This window comes from Bombus vancouverensis, unplaced genomic scaffold (assembly GCF_051014615.1).
Source record: "Bombus vancouverensis nearcticus unplaced genomic scaffold, iyBomVanc1_principal scaffold0060, whole genome shotgun sequence".
NCBI lineage: Eukaryota > Metazoa > Arthropoda > Insecta > Hymenoptera > Apidae > Bombus > Bombus vancouverensis.
Window position 1 is genome coordinate 214461 of NW_027468951.1, and position 19079 is coordinate 233539.

The window sequence follows — 19079 nt, forward strand, 5'->3', positions numbered from 1 at the left end:
GCAACACGTGCTTGCGTGGCGATTACGAAAAACCGACGGGCAGTAGATGAAAGAAGGCCACATGCAGTCGAATGAAATCAAATATTAAAAACAGGGCCTAGGCTAATTAAGATTCTCTTAAGATGTTCACTACCAGCATCACACTATTATGATGCGTCGATTTTCATTCAGAGGTAAGAATCATAGATATGAGAAGACAGTCTCACGTACGATTTCAGGAAACCCAAACTGCAACATCCCGATTCCCACGGAAGTGAAGCCCCAGTGGACCACCACTCCGTGGGGGATGGCATTATAAATAAGCGTAGCAACATAGCGCATGTTTATTATTTTAATCATTATTATTTTAATCATTCTTTGTGCTCATTATAATTTACGTACCATATTGTGCTCATTATTTTTGTATTCATTCTTAGTGATCATTGTTATTACGGTTCATTATTATTTTGTTCACTCTTTGTGTTCATTGTTACTACGTTCGTTATTGCGCTCATCATTGCGTTTAAAAATTTTGTATAGTATTTTGCGTTTCGGGGTCTTTAGTTTTTCGGTCAAGAAAAGAGAGCCGCGACTAAGTAAAAAGAAAATTTTATCTTTGAAGTCCTCGTTTCATCGCTTAGACCGAAACGGGCATTGTAATTGCGGTATTAATCCAGTTAGTAAATTGTTCAGTCTGTATCGAAATAGATAAATAAAGTAAACGTTGATAGTAAACTATATTCGAGTTCAAGTAATAAACCCAACAAAAACATCGACGACCACCGGAGCAGCTAAGGTAATGGCGCCAGACAGCACCTACTCCTCAAGGTAAGAAAATTAATTTTGAAAATTTCCTTCTTCTCTGATAATTTCGTTGCCCTCGAGAATCGAATTAGAACTTCCTATCATCGATCTCGTTTTATTTTCGCGAACGGTTTTGAAGATAGAATCATTGTTTAAACTTTAAACAAAGGGGTTGTCCGCTGTGTCGGCTTGTGCGAACGGTGTTTTCAGCTACTCAAACACCCACTGATCTTCGCATTCCTCCTCCCATTGTTGGCAAAACATTGCCAGTCTTTGGGCAAGGCTTGCGAAATCACACAAGTCCCGCACAGAGAGGACCATTAAATACATCGTCAGGGCCAATCGAAAATTAAGAGCAATACCGGCATTGCTATTTACCGATATTCTTGCCATCATTGCATGCGATTGTAAGAGAGAAATAGCAGAACAATTTCCCTTCGAAAATTTAACCAAAGGATCGTTCGCTGTGTTGGCTTGTGCAAACGGTGTTTTCGATTATCGAAAACACCCATCGATCTTCGCATTCCTCCTCCCACTGTTGGTAAAATACTACCCGTCTACGGGCAAGGCTTGCGAAACCACACGAACCCCACACAGAGAGGATCGTTGGAATCATTCTCGATTATTAAACTCGAAGGGCAAGAAAATTGTGGCAATAGAAACCATCGTAGTAAATGAACTGAGCTTTGGTTCTAACGACAAACTACTATAGCGAAATTAAAAGAGAAGAAGAAGGCAAACGTAGGAATAAATTTATATCAAACAACGAAAATTCACATTCTTATCTAATCCATCAACGCGAAAATTCTTGTTCTACCTCCTCTAACTAACTAATATACACATATACATACACACATATATATGTCGGAGATGAAAGGAAAGCCGAAGCCCTTCCTTGGAAATTTTGGGAACATCCTCTAGTACCTTGGCCTAGATTTTATTATAGTTGTAATTGTTTAAGATTTGTAATAAGCGAGATTGGGTTCGAGGTGACAATCGGTCGCTGAACGTAGCCACGGTCACGGGATGGATGTTTTATCTAACGGAGGTCTGGAGTGGTTGTATGTGTTTTCCGAGAAGTGTGGTTGTGGCGGCATGCGGCCTCGAGAGCGGGCCGAGCCACGTGTGATGTTGCCTCGGAGGTGCCGATGCAATGGGACATACATTGTATTTAGTAACCAAAACTCCAGGCAGAAACTGTCTAGCAACGGCGTTTGGAACTCTCTCGATGCTTCCAACGAGTGTGCCTAGCAACGGCGTTTGGAACCTTCTCGATGCTTCCAAACGGGGATAGAAAACAAAATGCAATCGTACAGGGAGAAAAATCTCCACGAGGCTGGCATTCTTGCGATTGCCTTGGAGAGTGATACATCGAGCGTTTTCGAGGATCGCATTTGCGTCTAAGTTAGTTTCGCTTAGTAAGGAGTTATCCCGGTGACCGTGGATTCGTTTGAACTCAAACATTGCTAATAGTATTATTTAATTTAATTATTCGTAGATCGTATTATTCATTAGGCTTAGTGTTTGTTAGACTTATTATTAGTTGTACTTATTATTTGTTAAGCTTAGTGATAGACCTGTATATACGTGTAAATAAAATCTCGGCTTTGTGAAACGATGGCTAGTCCACATGAAGAGTCGTCGCGCGCCCAAAATTCGAATCCTGATCCGACATATATATATATATATATATATATATATATATATATATATATATACGTAACAATCTAAATAATTCAACATTCAAATAAAATCCGTGCAACAAGCACAAATATTTATCTTACCCAGCTTTAATCCTCTCCCGTGCCAGTTTCCCTGCACATAGCAGGTTAGCCGAAAGCGTGGAATTTATCTATCAGTAGCCTTGAATATTAGTTAACGCTACCCACGAGCAATTAATTCATTAATAAACCATCTAAAGAAATTTCTCTAATCGAAATAGTCCTTAGACTATTTCTGGTGGCAGCAACTACCGTGTAGATCGAAAGTTTCGATAAAAAAGAATTTTTTAAACTTTAGAAATAGAACTTAACCGGAAATCTTAAATCAATATCTTAAATACAATCATATCATTTAAATTTTCCCTTCCTATTAAATTCAAATTAAATCAAATCAAATTAAATTAAATCACCATAAACAAAAAAAAAATTTTGCAAATTCAACGGTTTAGAATCGATTTAAAACAAACAAGAACGTAACAATAAGAATAGGTAACGATGCCGTTTGGATTGAAAAATGCACCAGCCGTTTTCCAGAGAGCCATTTTCAAAGCCTTAGGCGACCTCGCTTATTCGTATGTCGTTGTTTAGTTGGACGACGTTCTAATAATTGCCGACTCGATAGACCAAGCTCTAGAAAGGTTGCACGTTGTACTAAACACCCTCGTAAACGCCGGATTTTCTTTTCATTTCGCTAAATGTTCCTTTCTGAAGACGTCGGTACTTTATTTGGGATATGTAATTCGTAACGGAGAAGTTCGTCCAAATCCGGGAAAAATACAAGCTTTAAATTCTTTACCTGCACCGTCGACCGTCACACAGCTTAGGCAGTTCATAGGTTTGGCCTCTTACTTCCGAAAATTTATTCCTAAATTTTCACAAGTAATGAAACCCTTGTATGCACTCACTTCTAGTAGCAAACACATAACTTGGACGGATAGGCACGAAAAGATAAGACAAAAGGTGATTTCCGTCCTGACCGACGCGCCGGTGTTAATGATATTCGATCCCAATCTTTGGGATCGACAAAGTATTAACTCGTCTCCCCTTGAGTTCTCTAATACTACCCAGTTTTGCAATTGCAAAAATACATAACAGATATGCAAGTAGTCTAGAATATATATTATTATAATATAATACATAACAGTCATAAATTAGTAAGTAAATTTTCATACCCAGGAGACCCCTAATGAAAAACAAACGAATATTATATGATAATTTGAGTGATGAAAGCAGGAAATGTGATGGAGGCATCACAGGTTCATTTGAAATTAGTATTGGGTTGCTCGGAAAATTCGTTCCGATTTACATTTCGATTCGATATATATTTGTCGAATTATATAAATGTCATTTCGTTCCACAACCTTCCTTCACCTTTCACGCAACTTAAATATTCCATCCGTCCAGAACTTCTAGGATTACCGGCGAAAAACTTTTCAATATGAAATAAAAAAAGTAATGGCTCTCTTGATGAAGATTGTGACAATTCTCATAATAGTTATTTGGAGGGAAGCAAACGTAAAAGTAAATCTTCCAAGAAATGCTTCGGTACTAAATGCATTTTGTTTAATATTTGACGATAATCACTCTTCCTTTAGCAAAAACAATGCCCCAACATCAACAAATATTAAAGAAGAGGAATATACGTTGTCAAACAACGAACCCACAAAATAGAAGCGACTACACCAAATCGAAATCAAAGCGAGCAGCTCCAGGACAAAGTTCGCTGAACTCACGCATACACCAATAACGCACAACAGGGGAAATTCCCTTTCTCCCAGAAGCATGGTGACGAAGATGTGCCTCCAAAACTTCTCCGGGAATTTCATTAGCAAAACGGACTTTTACACAACGATCGGTATCAACGACTTCAACCAGAGGGGGTTCCCACTCCAATCCGACGGTCTCTGCATCGAAGAAACTCTCATCGACAGTAACAAGATTGTCAAAGCTCTATTCCGACGGGAAATCCACGGCCTCGGCATCAATGTCGAATAGTTCCTCCGACCACTCTGGTACTTGTGGTTCATCACAGCGCCGCATGCGTTTGGTGGGTCTTCTCGAGTCGCCCATGGGTTCTTCGGAATCCCTCTTTCTCTTGCGCCGAAACAACACAATATAGTTTAAATAGAACGAAACAGGACGAATCAAGCGGACTAAAAACAAGACAAAATACGCCCCAGAGAAGTCTGCATAGGAACCTCTGATGGAAATGCCTCCGCAAACATTGTTCGAACGTCGATCACCCAAGCCTAGGGAAACAACAAAAAAAGGAAGAAGGATCAAAATCACGAAAACAACCATAATATGCAAATATCCATCTAAACCAAACTTACGCAAAATAACTCGAAGGAGGAGGTCCTTGTTGTGGGAGAGTAGCGGATTGCGCGTGTTGCCCGAGCAAACATCGAAATGATAATGATGCTGCAGCCGCCAGCCCTTGCACGCGCCGAAGAAACACAGGTAATTCCCACGGTACAACAGGGGGAAGTTTCTCGCGAAAAAGACTAGATCAGCAGGGAATGCTTCAAGCCTCCTAGACGCTAGCTCAGCAGAAACACTGGACCGATGGAAACTAAGTCGAAATACGGAATTTACATTCCCTCGCGTACGATTCCAAGAAACCCAAACTGCAACATCCCGATTCCCACGGAAGCGTACCCCCAGTGGACCACCACCCCGTGGGGGATGGCATTATAAATAATGCGTAGCAACATAGAGCAGAGCGTATTTTATTATAATTTTACGTACCATATTGTGCTCATTATTATTGTGATCTTTGTTATTACGGCTCATTATTATTTTAATCATTCTTTGTACTCAGTACTATCGTGCTTTTATTACTTTCGTTCAGAAATTTCGCATAGCATTTACTGTATTAATCAGATTAGTAAATTGTAAGGCGTGTATCTGGATAAGACAAATAAAGAAAAAATTGGAAATTAACTATATTCGAGTTCAAGTAAAAAACCCAGAAGTAAAAACACCGACGATCACCGGAGCAGGCGAAGTAATGGCACCCGACAGCACTTTTTCCTCAAGGTAAGTGTTACGCCGCCTAAAACATCTGTACGCCAGCCCGCGCGACCGGACAACAACCGGCCTGCGTAACGTCACTTCGACCCTCAATAAACCTAAGGACCCACCGTAACCTTCACTTCCCTGTATTGTTTCGCCATGTGTCTTCAATCCGTTTGTCTTGAAGAATTTCTAAAGCTTCAAAATATTCTCGAAACACAGTCGGTTTTTAGAGACGTCCTTGGGTTTATTAGGCGCACTTAAAACACGGAGAAAGCTGGTATGCGCCCATTAGGAAAATCCGAATAGCCCTCTAATAAAACAAGCTGGGTTTTCTTCACGAATACGGTTATCTATCCACCACGATGGTAGGAGACTTCCTACTCATCCCTTCGAGCAGTAGGGCAGACCATTACCAATCAACACCGCGGTTCGTTACCCTCACTTTTCCTAACGAAAGTGGGAACAACGAATCCGCGTTCTTTAGGCACAGGGGCACACCCACATCGAACTTTTCGTCCGTATTAGAAAAAGAGCGACAGTCAGTCTAAAACTAACGCCTAACGCAGCAGTCTACACATACTTCACGCAAATCTTTTGTCGGTTCTCGGTGTTGTCGAACATACATCTCCTCTCCTAAATATATTATAGTGCTACGTCCATTAATACATTAACTTCCATTATAAGAGCCCTGCTCTAGCGTACATATCTATCGCATCTTCGTGCGACAAGTTGTCATCTATTTATTTCTCTTCGACAGTGTAATCTAAGTGTAGGAAATATATAATTTATAATTCTGTGAATCACAGTGTTATACAAACTCAATCACCCCTATTATCTCAGCGGAAATCAGGGGATCGGTCAGTTCATGGTGTTACGCCATGCGGCTTGCCATAGATCATATTCTTAACTGTCGGTCGCGGCACTATAATGTCGCAGACGGATCGTCGCGGCTGCCCGGCAAACAAACATTGTAGTGGCAAGCGCATGGTTCATTAAGCAGGGCGACCTCCAGAAACGTCGATTCGTGGCCGTTATTTTACCTCGCGTAAAAGAATGTGGCGTGATCCTAACGTAGTGGGGGTCGCCTTCCAGAAAAAACGGAAAAAATCGAAAGGCGTGCAGAACGTTTCAAGAAGCCGAACAGTCAACACATATCTTATATCGCGCATTACGTAGTTACATTTCTTTTTGTTGTTCTCTTTATGTCTTCCTAGTTGATAATTTGTTAAAATAAACGTTAATTTATTTGTGTTAATTCTGTGGAATTCATTGAACTACCCTTATTATCCTAATCGAAATAAGGGAATCGATCAGTTCGTGGCGTCGATTATTTAATCGTAACGGGAACTTACAGCTCTCGTTGACGTGCTATCTCGCGATCGCGTCTCTCCGCGAACGATCGAAACACAACGTTCAAACGACAATTGATAGTCCTGACGAAATAAACGTCGCTCAGAGAGTCGAAAATTTGTCTCTTCAAATTTTAAGCGGATACGAGTTATCCCCACTACTTCGCGGAACTGATCACTGCAAGTTGTTTCCGGTGTTTTCTTTGTCTGCTCCAGCGATAACGCAATTACTCATAAATTGCCAAAATAAGAAAAACGAAGTTTTCATATTTTTTATTTCATTGTTATAAAACGATTTAATTGGATTTTTGAGAATCTCACGATCAAAATGATATTGGACGATAGCTAAACTCTGGAAATGCGCAACGTTCGGTCAACTGCACAGAAGACCATGCCTAAGTCCGACACAATTCTTTGAAGTTACAATGAATGTTGATACTAAATCCGTCGTTTAGAGATACCTTGGCTTCTTATGACACTAAGTTAAACAACTTCCGTTATTTGCTGACTAGTCCAAATGGATCCAGACACTGGTTAAATTATATTTCTTTTGACTTTATTTGTCTAGATATAAAATCTGTAAGGTATCTCGTTGTATCTCAATTGCTTCTCTTCTTTCTTATTCCTACATTCACCGAATTCACAAAACAACGATCCAAAGACAAGTAACAGCGGTCAGTTTGTGAAAAGTGCTCGTTAACAAATCTTAAATTACAACGAAACGAAATTGTTCAACACCTTAAAATTGAAAATTACCGAACTAAGTAGGAAAAAGGCCACAATGTTTGTAGAAAAACTGAATAATTGTATTATAATTCACCAATATCTGTGGCAGGCTAGCGCGATTTTCAATTTAACAAAATTACATCGTAATTATATTTCAGGTATGCATGAACCAAAATACTAATCATAAAAAGAAATTTGCTATATGTAGCGAAAAACCGTGTTACGTCGCGCGAGATAAACCGTACGCCATCATCTCGTTGTCAAACTTCGGCGCCTCTACACGAGATGTCTGAGGGAGGGAGTCTACCCACGAGCGTGGCGGACGGCAAGGCTAGTCTCACTCCGTAAAGAGGGCCGAACGGCGACATTGCTGTCGGCATATCGGCCGATTTTTCAATTTTGGACGATTTGTACGAGAAAGAAATGATCAGACCAAGCAATTCACCATACGCAATCCCTTGTTGTATTAGTGCGGAAAAAGAATAAAAAATGCATCTCTGCGTCATCTACGGGGAATTAAATAAGATCACGGTGAAAGACAATTTTCCGGTGCCTCTTACGACAAAAGAGAAGAATTAGAATTCCTAAAGTACCTACTATACAAAATAAAAGCGCAAATGAACAAGAATTCGCAAACGCTATAAACCATTACTGGACAAATAAAATAAAAAGATCTCTAAAAACGACTCAGCCAACATGTTCCCACAAATAAATCAAATCTTCAGACCAAAAGGACAAAGCCCCATCCATCCCACCTCTCAAATTGCCCCCAGAAGAAACCTCCCTCATCCAAGAAGCAGGTATAACAATACACAACACCACCAAAGACATCGAGGGTAACTTCATAATAACTAAAACAACAGAAAAACTAGACATCATCGGCACCCACTTTTCCAAAATACACACACAAAACGAACACATGGGCCGAGATCAACTAAACAGAATTATCATCGCCGAAACAAACTTAAAAATGAAATGGAACAAGACAAAACGCTAAACAAAACAGTCTGTACATTCTCAAACGAAAACACCGCAGACAACCCCAAACAACCAGATCCAGAAATAAACTACTTCACAAATTACAATCAACCAAACACAATCTTCTCCAAACTAAACAACAAAAAATCCTCCGGCTTCGACGGCATCCCAAACGTTTTACTCAAGCGTCTACCGAACAAAATAAAATGGTACTACACAGTACTCTTCAACAATGCTCTAAACAACACATATTTCCCCAGAAAATGGAAAAAAGCCAAATTGATAGCTATTACAAAAAAAGACAAAGACGGCTCATCGCCCGCAAACCTACGACCCATAAGTCTCCTCCCCAACATAAGCAAAGTACTTGAAATAATCATAAACAATCCCCTAACTTCCTTCTGCACAAAAAATGACATAATCGCAGAAAATCAATTTGGCTTCAGGCACAACCACTCCACAATCCGCGCAATAAACAAACTTACGTCGGACATCTGCTGGGCCCTAAACGCAAAACAACGAGTAGCCGCCTGCTTAATAGACCTCGAAAAAGCTTTTGACACAGTCTGGATCCCAGATCTCATATACAAATTGATCAAGATAAACCTTCCTAACCATCTAATTAAAATAGTCTGGGACATGATCACAAGCAGAACATTCGTAATGACCGAAGGTTCAAACACATCAAGCAAAGAATTCTCCATAACAAATGGTCTGCAACAAGGTACAGTAAATTCCCCGCTACTTTTCAGTATTTACAATAGTGACTTGCTAAACCTCTTTAATTTCAATACATCCACTCACAAACGCTCCATAGCCTTCGCAGATGACCTAATCATCTACGTAACAGGCCGCAAAACTAAGACAATAAAAACTGAACTGCAAGAACTTTTCGAAAAAATAAACGACTATTACCACGCGTGGAAACTAAAAATCAACACAAGCAAATGCGAAACCATACTATTCAGACCCAAGTTAAGTGAAATCGACCCAACAGAAAGAGAACACTGCCAAAAATTCCAAGTAAGAGAAAAAGCAAACAAAGGGGCACTCATACCACACAAAAACTGCTCATCCTTACGGCGTACTCTCAATAGCCTTAAGCACCCGTCATAAATCCGAGTAATTTGCTTGCTAAGGTCCTTCCGACTCAACAAATGTATTTTTCTCAATCACTTTTAGACTGTTATCTACCACGGCTTGCCAACGGAGAGTTGGCTTTTTCCACGTACGATGCTTCCTAATAACAACTTTCTATCGAGGGCAGCTAAGACCCTTCTTAGTCCGCCAACCGTCGTTTAACCAATTAACAACGAAGCCTATTTCCCTCACTCTCTTAGCCAAAATCGTCATCAACAAATCGGATGGTACCGTGCGCTAGACACACCCATCACTAGCTTTCCTCCGACACAGCATCGTCACTCAACTTCACTTCTTCTACACTGTTGGAAAAGTCACCTCGTTCTCTTACGACATCGGGAGAGTCAAGTCAACTAGTCAGTTTAACGCTAACGCCTAACGTGGCAGTCTAAGCATAACGCTAGAGTAGCATAATTCACGTAAACTATTTTAGTCGGTTCTCGGTATTGTCGAACATACATCTCCTCTACTAAATATATTATAGTGCTACGTCCACTAATACACTAAATCCAATTATAAGAGCCCTGCTCTAACGTACACATCTACCTTATCTTCGTGCGATAAGTGATTATCTATTTATCTATGCTCAACAGTGTAATCTAAGTGTTGGAAATATATAATTTACAATTCTGTGAATCACAGTGTTATACAAACTGAATTACCCCTATTATCTCAACGGAAATCAGGGGATCGGTCAATTCGTGGCGTCGATTGCTATAATCGTAACGGGAATTTACGACTCTCGTTGACGTCTCTCCTCGCGATTACGTCTCCCCGTGATTGGTCGAAACTACATAAAGAATGGTTTTCATCACCTAAGGGTTTCAAAATCATCTATTAAATATACATCTTTTGTACAGTTCGCACACCTGAAATTGCCTTTAGAGCCTTTAGAGTTTTTCAATGATATATTAATTTTGTATTTACCAATCTCGGTAAAAAGAATAAAGTCGTATTATATTTAGATGATATTTTAGTCGCTACAGAAACGCTTAAAGAACATATTTTGATTTTTTGAATGTTTGAAGAAATTTTTCATTTAGCTGTATAAAACGATTTACAATTCCATTTAGACAGATTTTCTTTTTTTATACCGCGAAGTTACATATCTTGGCTAACTAATTTTAATGAATCTAGTATTCGTTCCAGTCGAGACGGCATTGAATCTGTCCGAGACTATCCACTGCCACGAACGGCGAAAGACGTACTGCATTTTGTGAACCCCGTCGATAAACGAGGACGTAGGGAAAGAAAAAAACAGACGATCAAAAGACAAGACAATAAACATGGAAGGAAGAACACTGCTAAAGATAATCAATGGCAGCGATAAAGAAGGAGAGGAGCGGACCTATATTGGCGAGAGAGGAAACTCAGTAATAGACTATGTGATTGGCAATCAGGAGGCGACAGAAGAAATAATTTACATGAAAATAGGAAAAAGAACAGAGTCAGGCCACATGCCGTTAGAAATAGAAATAGGGGGGGGGGACGGAATTACAAAGAAAATGAGGAAAAGGAAGAAGAAGAGAAGGAGAAGAGGGAATGGACAAACAAAAGTGTGGAAAAATACTTGGACGAATGTAAAGACTGGACCTGCAACGGAAGAACAGTAGCGGAAATGTGGACAGAAATCAACAAGAAGATAAACGAAGCAATGCAAAAGAAGAAAGTAAAGATAAGGAATAGAAAGAGAGGAAAAGAGAGTAAAAGAGAGATGAGAAGGAAGGTGACAAAGTTTATGAAAGGAAAATACAGTAGAGAAGCTCTTATGGAGGAAAAAAGGCATTCAAATAGAGGTGCAAACAAAGACAGGAAAGATACGAAGAAGAAGAAATGGTGAAAATCAAGAAGATCAAAACAGAACAAGAAGCGTGGAAATACATAAATAAATACAGAAGAAGAAGAGAGAATATAGATGAAGATTTTATGAAATAGGCGAGGAAGAGTGGAAAAATCATTTTATGGAAATTTTAGAAGGAACAGAGCACAAAGAGGGCAGGAAAAAAAAGAGGAGCATCGAGCAGAAGAGAAAATAATGGAGGAGAGAGAAGATAATATATAGAGAAGGAAGAGGTGATATAGAAACTAAGAAACTTGAAGGAGAAGAAAGCAATGGGGGAAGGCGGGTTAGAAAATGAAGTATGGAAGTATGCACCGAAGGAAGTGGGTGAAGCGTTATGGGCTCTGTTAAGGAAAATATGGAATGGGGTGGGGATAGCAGAAGATTGGAAAAAAGGAGCAAATATGTCCGATATATAAAAAGAGGGACAAGAGAGCAGGGAAGGGTTACAGAAAAGTAACATTAATGGATACAGCATACAAGATCTGTGCAGGGATACTGCACGAACGACTGAAGGCAGAGATTGAAAACAAACTGAAAGAGAGCCAATTCGGATTCAGAAAAGAAAGACGCGGTATTTGTGATAAACCATATCATAAACAAACAGTTGAGTAGAGGAAAAGAAAAACTACATGCCTGCTTTGCGGACTTAAAAGCGGCGTTCGACAGGCTAAACAGAAAGAAATTGGAGGAGAAAATGAGAAAAATGGGGATTAACGAAAACTTGACCAGAAGGATTAAAGAGATATACGCAGAAACAAAGAATGTGGTAAGAATCAAGAATAACAACACAAAAGAATTTTGGACAGTGAGGGGAGTCAGACAAGGATGCCCGTTGAGCCCTACGTTATTTAACATCTACGTGGCGGGGCTGGAAGAAGAATTAAGGAAAGGACAAGTCGGGGGGGGGGGCATAGTGGTAGGAGAAAGAAAGGTATGGTCATTGACATATGCAGACGATATTGTGCTGATGGCTGATAGAGAGGAGAAGCTAAAGGAAATGCTAAAGAGATTCGAAATATTTTTAAAGGAAACCGAATTGGAACTGAGCACGAAAAAGGCCAAGAGTGTAGTTTTCGAAAAAAACGAAAGAACAAGAGGAGACAAAGAAAATGGAAATGGGGAGAACGAGAATTAGAAGAAGTGGACGAGATAAGATACCTAGGGTACATACTACTGAAAAAACGGTAGTGATGAGAAACACATAGAAGACAGGAAAAAGAGAGCAAGAATAGCAATGAAGAAAACATGGAGCGTGGAAGAAAAAATTTCCAAACAGGACAACAAGAGGAGAATGAAGATGTTTGGAACGCTGGTAGAGAACGTGGCGCTGTTTGGAGCATAGGTATGAGGCTGGAACATGGAAGAAAGGCTGGATAGAATACAAAGAAGATATGTGAAATGGAGCTTAGGTTTAGATATGACAACACCGAATTATATATCGATGGAAGAATGTAAGCTAACAGAAATCAAAGAAAAAGTATTAGGAAGAGCAGCAAGGTATGAAGGGAAAGCCATAGAGTCAAAAAAGGAACTAGTAAAGAAGTGCATAAAGGAAAGAGAGAGAAACTGGGGAAATGGCCAATAACGGAAAAGAGCAAGAAAGAGAAAGAAGGGACTAGAAAGGATGAGAAATGGAGGGACACAGATGGAAGTAAGAGAAGAGCAAGAAAAGATGACACTAGACCAAATTATAGAAGAAAGGAGAAAGAGAGATGCAGAAGAGAGGGGGGAAAGGATAAGGGAATCAAAATATGACAAACATTATAGAAAAATCGCCAAAGTAGAGTTAGCAAAATACTTAGAAGGGAGGATGAAGTGGAAGGACAGAAAAATATTAGCAAGATTCAGATGTGGAAACGAGACTAAATCAAGGGAATACTGGAAAGAAGAGGGAGAAAAAAGATGCAACCTATGTAAAAAGAAAGAAGAAGACCTGAGACACGTAATAGAAGAATGAGAAATAACAGGAGAACCAAGGGATACAGAAAATAATAATAATAATAATAATAATGATAATGATAATGATAATGATGATGATGATAATAATAATAATAATAATAATAATAATAATAATAATGATGATGATGATGATAATGATAATGGTAATAATAATGATAATAGTTATCCTTACTCATCCTCAATTATTAACAAATCACACACCCATACATTCTAATTAAAACGTTAAAAACCTTCCTTATTTTATTTTGTTTTTTTTTATTATGGGTAATAGCACAGAAATCCCCATGCTATAGTAATTAGCAAATGATACAAAAATGTAAGTATTTGTAGAAACAAATAAGAACGTTTAATAAAGGAAAAATGAAAAAGAAAATGATAGATACTTCTACCTCTCAGAGGGATCAAGCAAAAGGACCAAACGCATCGAGATCTACAGTAAGACACGGTAAACCGGCCTATCCTGTTCAATATCCATGTTTAGTGTCCTATTATAAATGTATGGCATGAACAAGAACGGCAATCAAAATAATAAATCAGCAATAGCATTCGTAAATGATATGTTAATAAACAATAAAACAAGAAACAATAAACCGTGACAAATAAAAATCCAGCTGCAAGACCTAGTCAAGAAAGTAGAAAATTACGCTTTCCAACACGGAAGCTAAGAATCTACACCCATAAATGTGAAACAATCTCGTTCAGTCCATATATTTCAAAAACTTCAAAAGCAAAGTACGACGTGAGAATAAATTCGAAAATATTCTTCCATACAACAGAAAATATCAACGGAAAATTTTCCGATGCAAACAAAGTTAGATGCTTCGGAGTCCATCTAAACTTCGGGTTAAATCACAACGACAACATAAAGACACAGTTATAGAAAGCAGATAAATTCTTCTTATACCTCATAAGACTACCTTACTCGAAAGATTCGCACAGATCAATAAAACTTCACTGCTACAAAACACTAATTAGACCAACCATTCTAATGTATGGTCGTTAAATCTGTTTCAATGTAAGTGTCAACGCCACGGAAAAATTAAGAATCATTGAAAGAAAATACATCACAGCATGTTTAGGAATATATAGATTGCCAGAATTGAAATTTAGCAAATATAGCAAATCACAAGCTATACGAAGAGCCCAAATTAATCCATATCGATTCTTCATTCTTAAATTAGTCAGACCACTGGTCAAAGATACACAAAATAATCACAAACTTCATCGTCGCCCACAATCTATAGTCAAACCCGTTATACCATAAACACGTTCAAAAAACAGGTTATTTCCCCCCGGAATCCTTCACCTGTTTAGATAGCGTGAAATTAATCCAAAACAATAATAACTTAGCATTATTCTATCACTACAGCAGAAACGTAATAATAAAAAATACTGTACGATAGCGACATAGACCATAAGGATAGCAATATAAGACTTATGTATAAATTGTCAACCGTAGATTTAAGTAAGACACTCAAAGACAATAAAGATAAAAATAAATAAGACAATAAAGATAAATAACCACCGTAGAAAATTAAATTATAGCAATAAGAAAACCGTATGTTTAGTTAGTAAATGAACCAAAGATTGTAAGCAAAGATCACAAAAGAACAATGCAAATGTCACGTAAACTTGAGGGTTAGACGATAAAATAAAATAGCTGAGTCGTAACGCAACTATTAATTTTGTTTTCATTAATCTTTATTATGAATTCAGCAATCACAATGAAATACACACTGAATTAACACACACAAATCACAATTCACTCCAACCACCTTATGTAAAACCTAGTTACACTGATACGTTAAGTACGCGACTGTTATAAGGATAGAGACCGGTAAAGATATGTTGACTATTCTAAGGATACGGAATAAGTGAAGTTTTACTGACGATACTGTGTCTGGGGAAAGCTAGGGATGGGTGTGTCTAAGGACACGGGACTATCGGACTTGTTGATGATAATTTTGGTTAAGGAAGTGAGGGTAGTAGACATCTTTCTCCTGTGGCGGATCGGTATCAACAGGACGCCGACAGGTCGAGGCATCAACGCGGCGCAACACCTCCCGGGCGATCCGCGGGTACCAACGGCCAACACTGGAGGGCTACGACGACAACGAGTCTGTCTGTCTAACTCGCTAGCGGTCGAATATACGAGCGATTGATATAAATACCGCACCTAGCGAGACTCCCTCTACGTCTAAGGCAGGGACTACCGGGCATAGCCTTACTGACGAGTCCACCGGTAGTCCCGGGACGAAACGCACTCTCTCACTCTCCTTCCATCAGCCACACTCCGATTGGATAATAAGACGGTTGGTGGGGACCAGGAAGGGTTTTAGCCGCCCTCGTGAGAAAGTTGCTAACGCAACATAGCAGACGCGAGGAAAACCTACTTTCCCTGTTTACCCGTAGTAAACAATAAACGTAAAAGGAAATCTAAGACAAGAGATACTCGCTTGGCCTGAAGGACCTTAACTATGAAAATTCCAAGACCCCTGGTGGGTACTTAGGACTACTGAGGGCACGCGCCAAGGATGTGCAGACATCTGGGCGCCATCCTGCCCGCGGTGTGTGGCCTGGTCTCTGATGTGAATTGACGTTATACAAACACAGTTAAATTAAGAAAATGTTCCCTGCAATTGTGTAATCATATATACGTAATTATATATCTCATACGTTTATTCTCTTTCTTCCCCCTCCTAAAATGTCAGCGATCCATAATACAATATCGGGCCTGCCTATACTAGTTTGTAAGTTCATAGTCTAAGGAATGGTTACATTGTAAGTCAATAAATGGTAGTATGAAGTGCAACGTTTATGCGAGCACCTATACTAGGCGTACATTACGCAAACATTAAAAACTTCCCACAAGCTGAGACCCTCAACTCATAAATCAAATTCTTTTTATTTTTGATTCATTGTAGTAAATGAAATCATTTACCAACATATTTGTCACACTTTTCTCATTCAGATAAGACCAAGCACGATATAATTTGGAGCATATTTGCTTACCGAGTAAATGATAATTAAATACATATCAATAAGTAAATCTAACATCACAAATATATTAGTAAAAGTTTAATTTTGGAAAAGTTAGAAATAAAAAAGTTTTACTTTTGATTCAGCACATAGATACATTGTCTCCGCGCTATCTGCCACTGGACCATATTACACCACCACAAAATATCCCGAAGTTCTTGTTGGACTCAACGGGTATAACATCGCATATACTTTGCATATTTACTGCATAGGCCTCCGCAGTTTATTTAATTTTTTATAATCATTGTAACAAAAGTTAGTGTTATAATTTCATTTTATTGCAGCATAAGTCCAGTTTTTGTGTGTGCAATAAAATATTGTTATACTACTATCAGCAGGAACGATGTGTAAAAGTACACTTACAAGAAAAGATAAAAATTTATTTCACAGTTATACTTAAATGTGGCATAAAGAGTAATATGTGAAAGAAAATTTCAGAAACATTGATTTCCAGAATTATTTCATTACTTTCCACATACAGTTGTCAATATCCACAGTTGGCTGAATCCCACATGTAGAGTGTAATAAAAGAAGAACAAGACAATACGATAAAATGTTGTAAGAAACAAGAAATTCTAACAGTGAAATAAATAAAAAAACAGAAAAAGATAAAACAGATAATAGGAAACTACAACGGAACAAAGAAAGCTCAAGAAAGTAGACAGTTACAACTAAAATGGCAGAGGAAAGAAACACAAGAGGAAAATTAGAAAAACACATCATAAACAGCAAAATGGCAACAAAAGACAAAGAATAGATAACAACAAGTATAAACAAAGGAAATATAGTTGTGAACACAGGGAATAAAGGCATGAAATTTGAAATCCTGAAAAAGATAGATATGTTTAGGGAAATGAGAAATTTTTTTTTTTTTTTTATTTATTTGTCGAAATTACAATCAATTCTCGCGTTGAGAAGAAATGAGAAATATGAAAGACAAATTAAAGGAGATAAGAAAGGCAAATAATATATTTAGTTACACCTAATACAAGATGTTAAGCTAGAGAAAAATAACAGGAGATAAGGAAATAAAATGGATAGAAAAAAGAAGAAAACTTGAAACTACAAGATAAGATAGATGAACTCGAAGGGATGACGATAAATTAAAAGTGATAAATGAAGCGGAATATATTCAAGAGATAAAAACAAAACACCATTAAAAGCTGTAACAGTTATACCTTCAGACCAGAAGAATAAGATGAGAGTATAAGTAAATGAAAAGATATGGAACATTCAAGGACATTAGATATAGCATTGCAAAGAAAGGACAAGATCATACATGATCTATCACAAACGCTATCATACTTTGAGAAAAATATATTTTTTATCTTTCTTAAAATCCTTTTTAAGAAGGAAAAATGATTTGAAACAAGAACAAAAGAAACTTTCAATCATTTTTCTTGCCTTAAATCGCAGTGTAAAAATAAAGATGAAAATTTGGGGAAATCAGGATTACATCAACATGGATTTTAGCAACAGGTTTGGAACCATGCAGGATCTTAATCCTACTACAGAATTTATCATCAATACTTTTGCGACATAAATTCCTGAAGATGGATTTCTAATATCTTCATTGGAATTTTGTAAATTTCTACCAGAATAAAATATCCAAAATTAAAGCTAGTGGTTTGTTGAATGACTTGACATATCTCATAGCTGTGTATCCTTATATTCTAGAATGAAGCTGATAAAAAATAAACAGTGTTCAATGTTATAGCGGATTGTAAAGACAATACAATGAACGAGCATACCTTGTTGTCGCGAATTGAAACGTTGCTCGTCACCGTGTGTGTCTGATTTGACGCGCAAGACATTTCCTTGCGGAAGTTGACCCTCTAGTTGTTGGCGCGAGGTTCGCCGCTAACGGTTGCTGCGATGCTGATGATGATGTGATCATGTGGCACTGGTATGATTTACTGCTGTATCTCTGTTCACATGATCGTCCAATGCTCGTGATCCGGCTCGAAGGACCAAATCGAGAACGACCGTTCGCGTAGAGACGCGATCGCGAGGGAAACGTGTGAGCGGGAGACGTAAATTTTTGCTACGATTATGATAATCGACGCCGCGAATTAGTCGTTCCCCTGTTTCGTTTAGAATAACAGAGATAGTTCAAATGATTTTAACTTTGAATTAACAGGGTTAATATAAACGTGTATATTTAACGATATTTAAAGTTATAATGAATACGTCACAAATGATTTAACGATGATACAATTAGTTTGTTACAGTAATTTGACCCGATTTTATGATATTTCTCGATGTATTCGTTAGACTAAGCGACTTTGATTTTATTCGTCTGAACCCTTCGATGCATCCCGTTTGAATTCTCATTTGCCACTGACTGCCCTTCCATTTTGTCCTTTGTGTTCTCTGAGATACGACCCCCACTACGCTCGGATCACGCCACCGTTCGCACCTATGGTCACGTATACCAGCTTCTTTCTTTATGCGGATAAAATAACGCACCGAAGACGAATAGATGTTTCTGGAACTCGCTGCTTGACGACAACTATGCGTTTA

The 19079-nt window shown here is 38.3% G+C and overlaps 1 long non-coding RNA gene across 1 annotated transcript in view; it reads right to left on the minus strand.

Annotated features, from left to right (window-relative positions):
- LOC143304855 (uncharacterized) overlaps nucleotides 1-18484 on the minus strand; it is a 59386-nt gene extending 40902 nt beyond the window's left edge. Inside the window, exon 1 of the long non-coding RNA XR_013061486.1 lies at nucleotides 18308-18484. This is a non-coding gene — a long non-coding RNA (uncharacterized LOC143304855). The remainder of the gene's footprint in view (nucleotides 1-18307) is intronic.
- Between the last annotated feature and the right edge of the window lie 595 nt (nucleotides 18485-19079).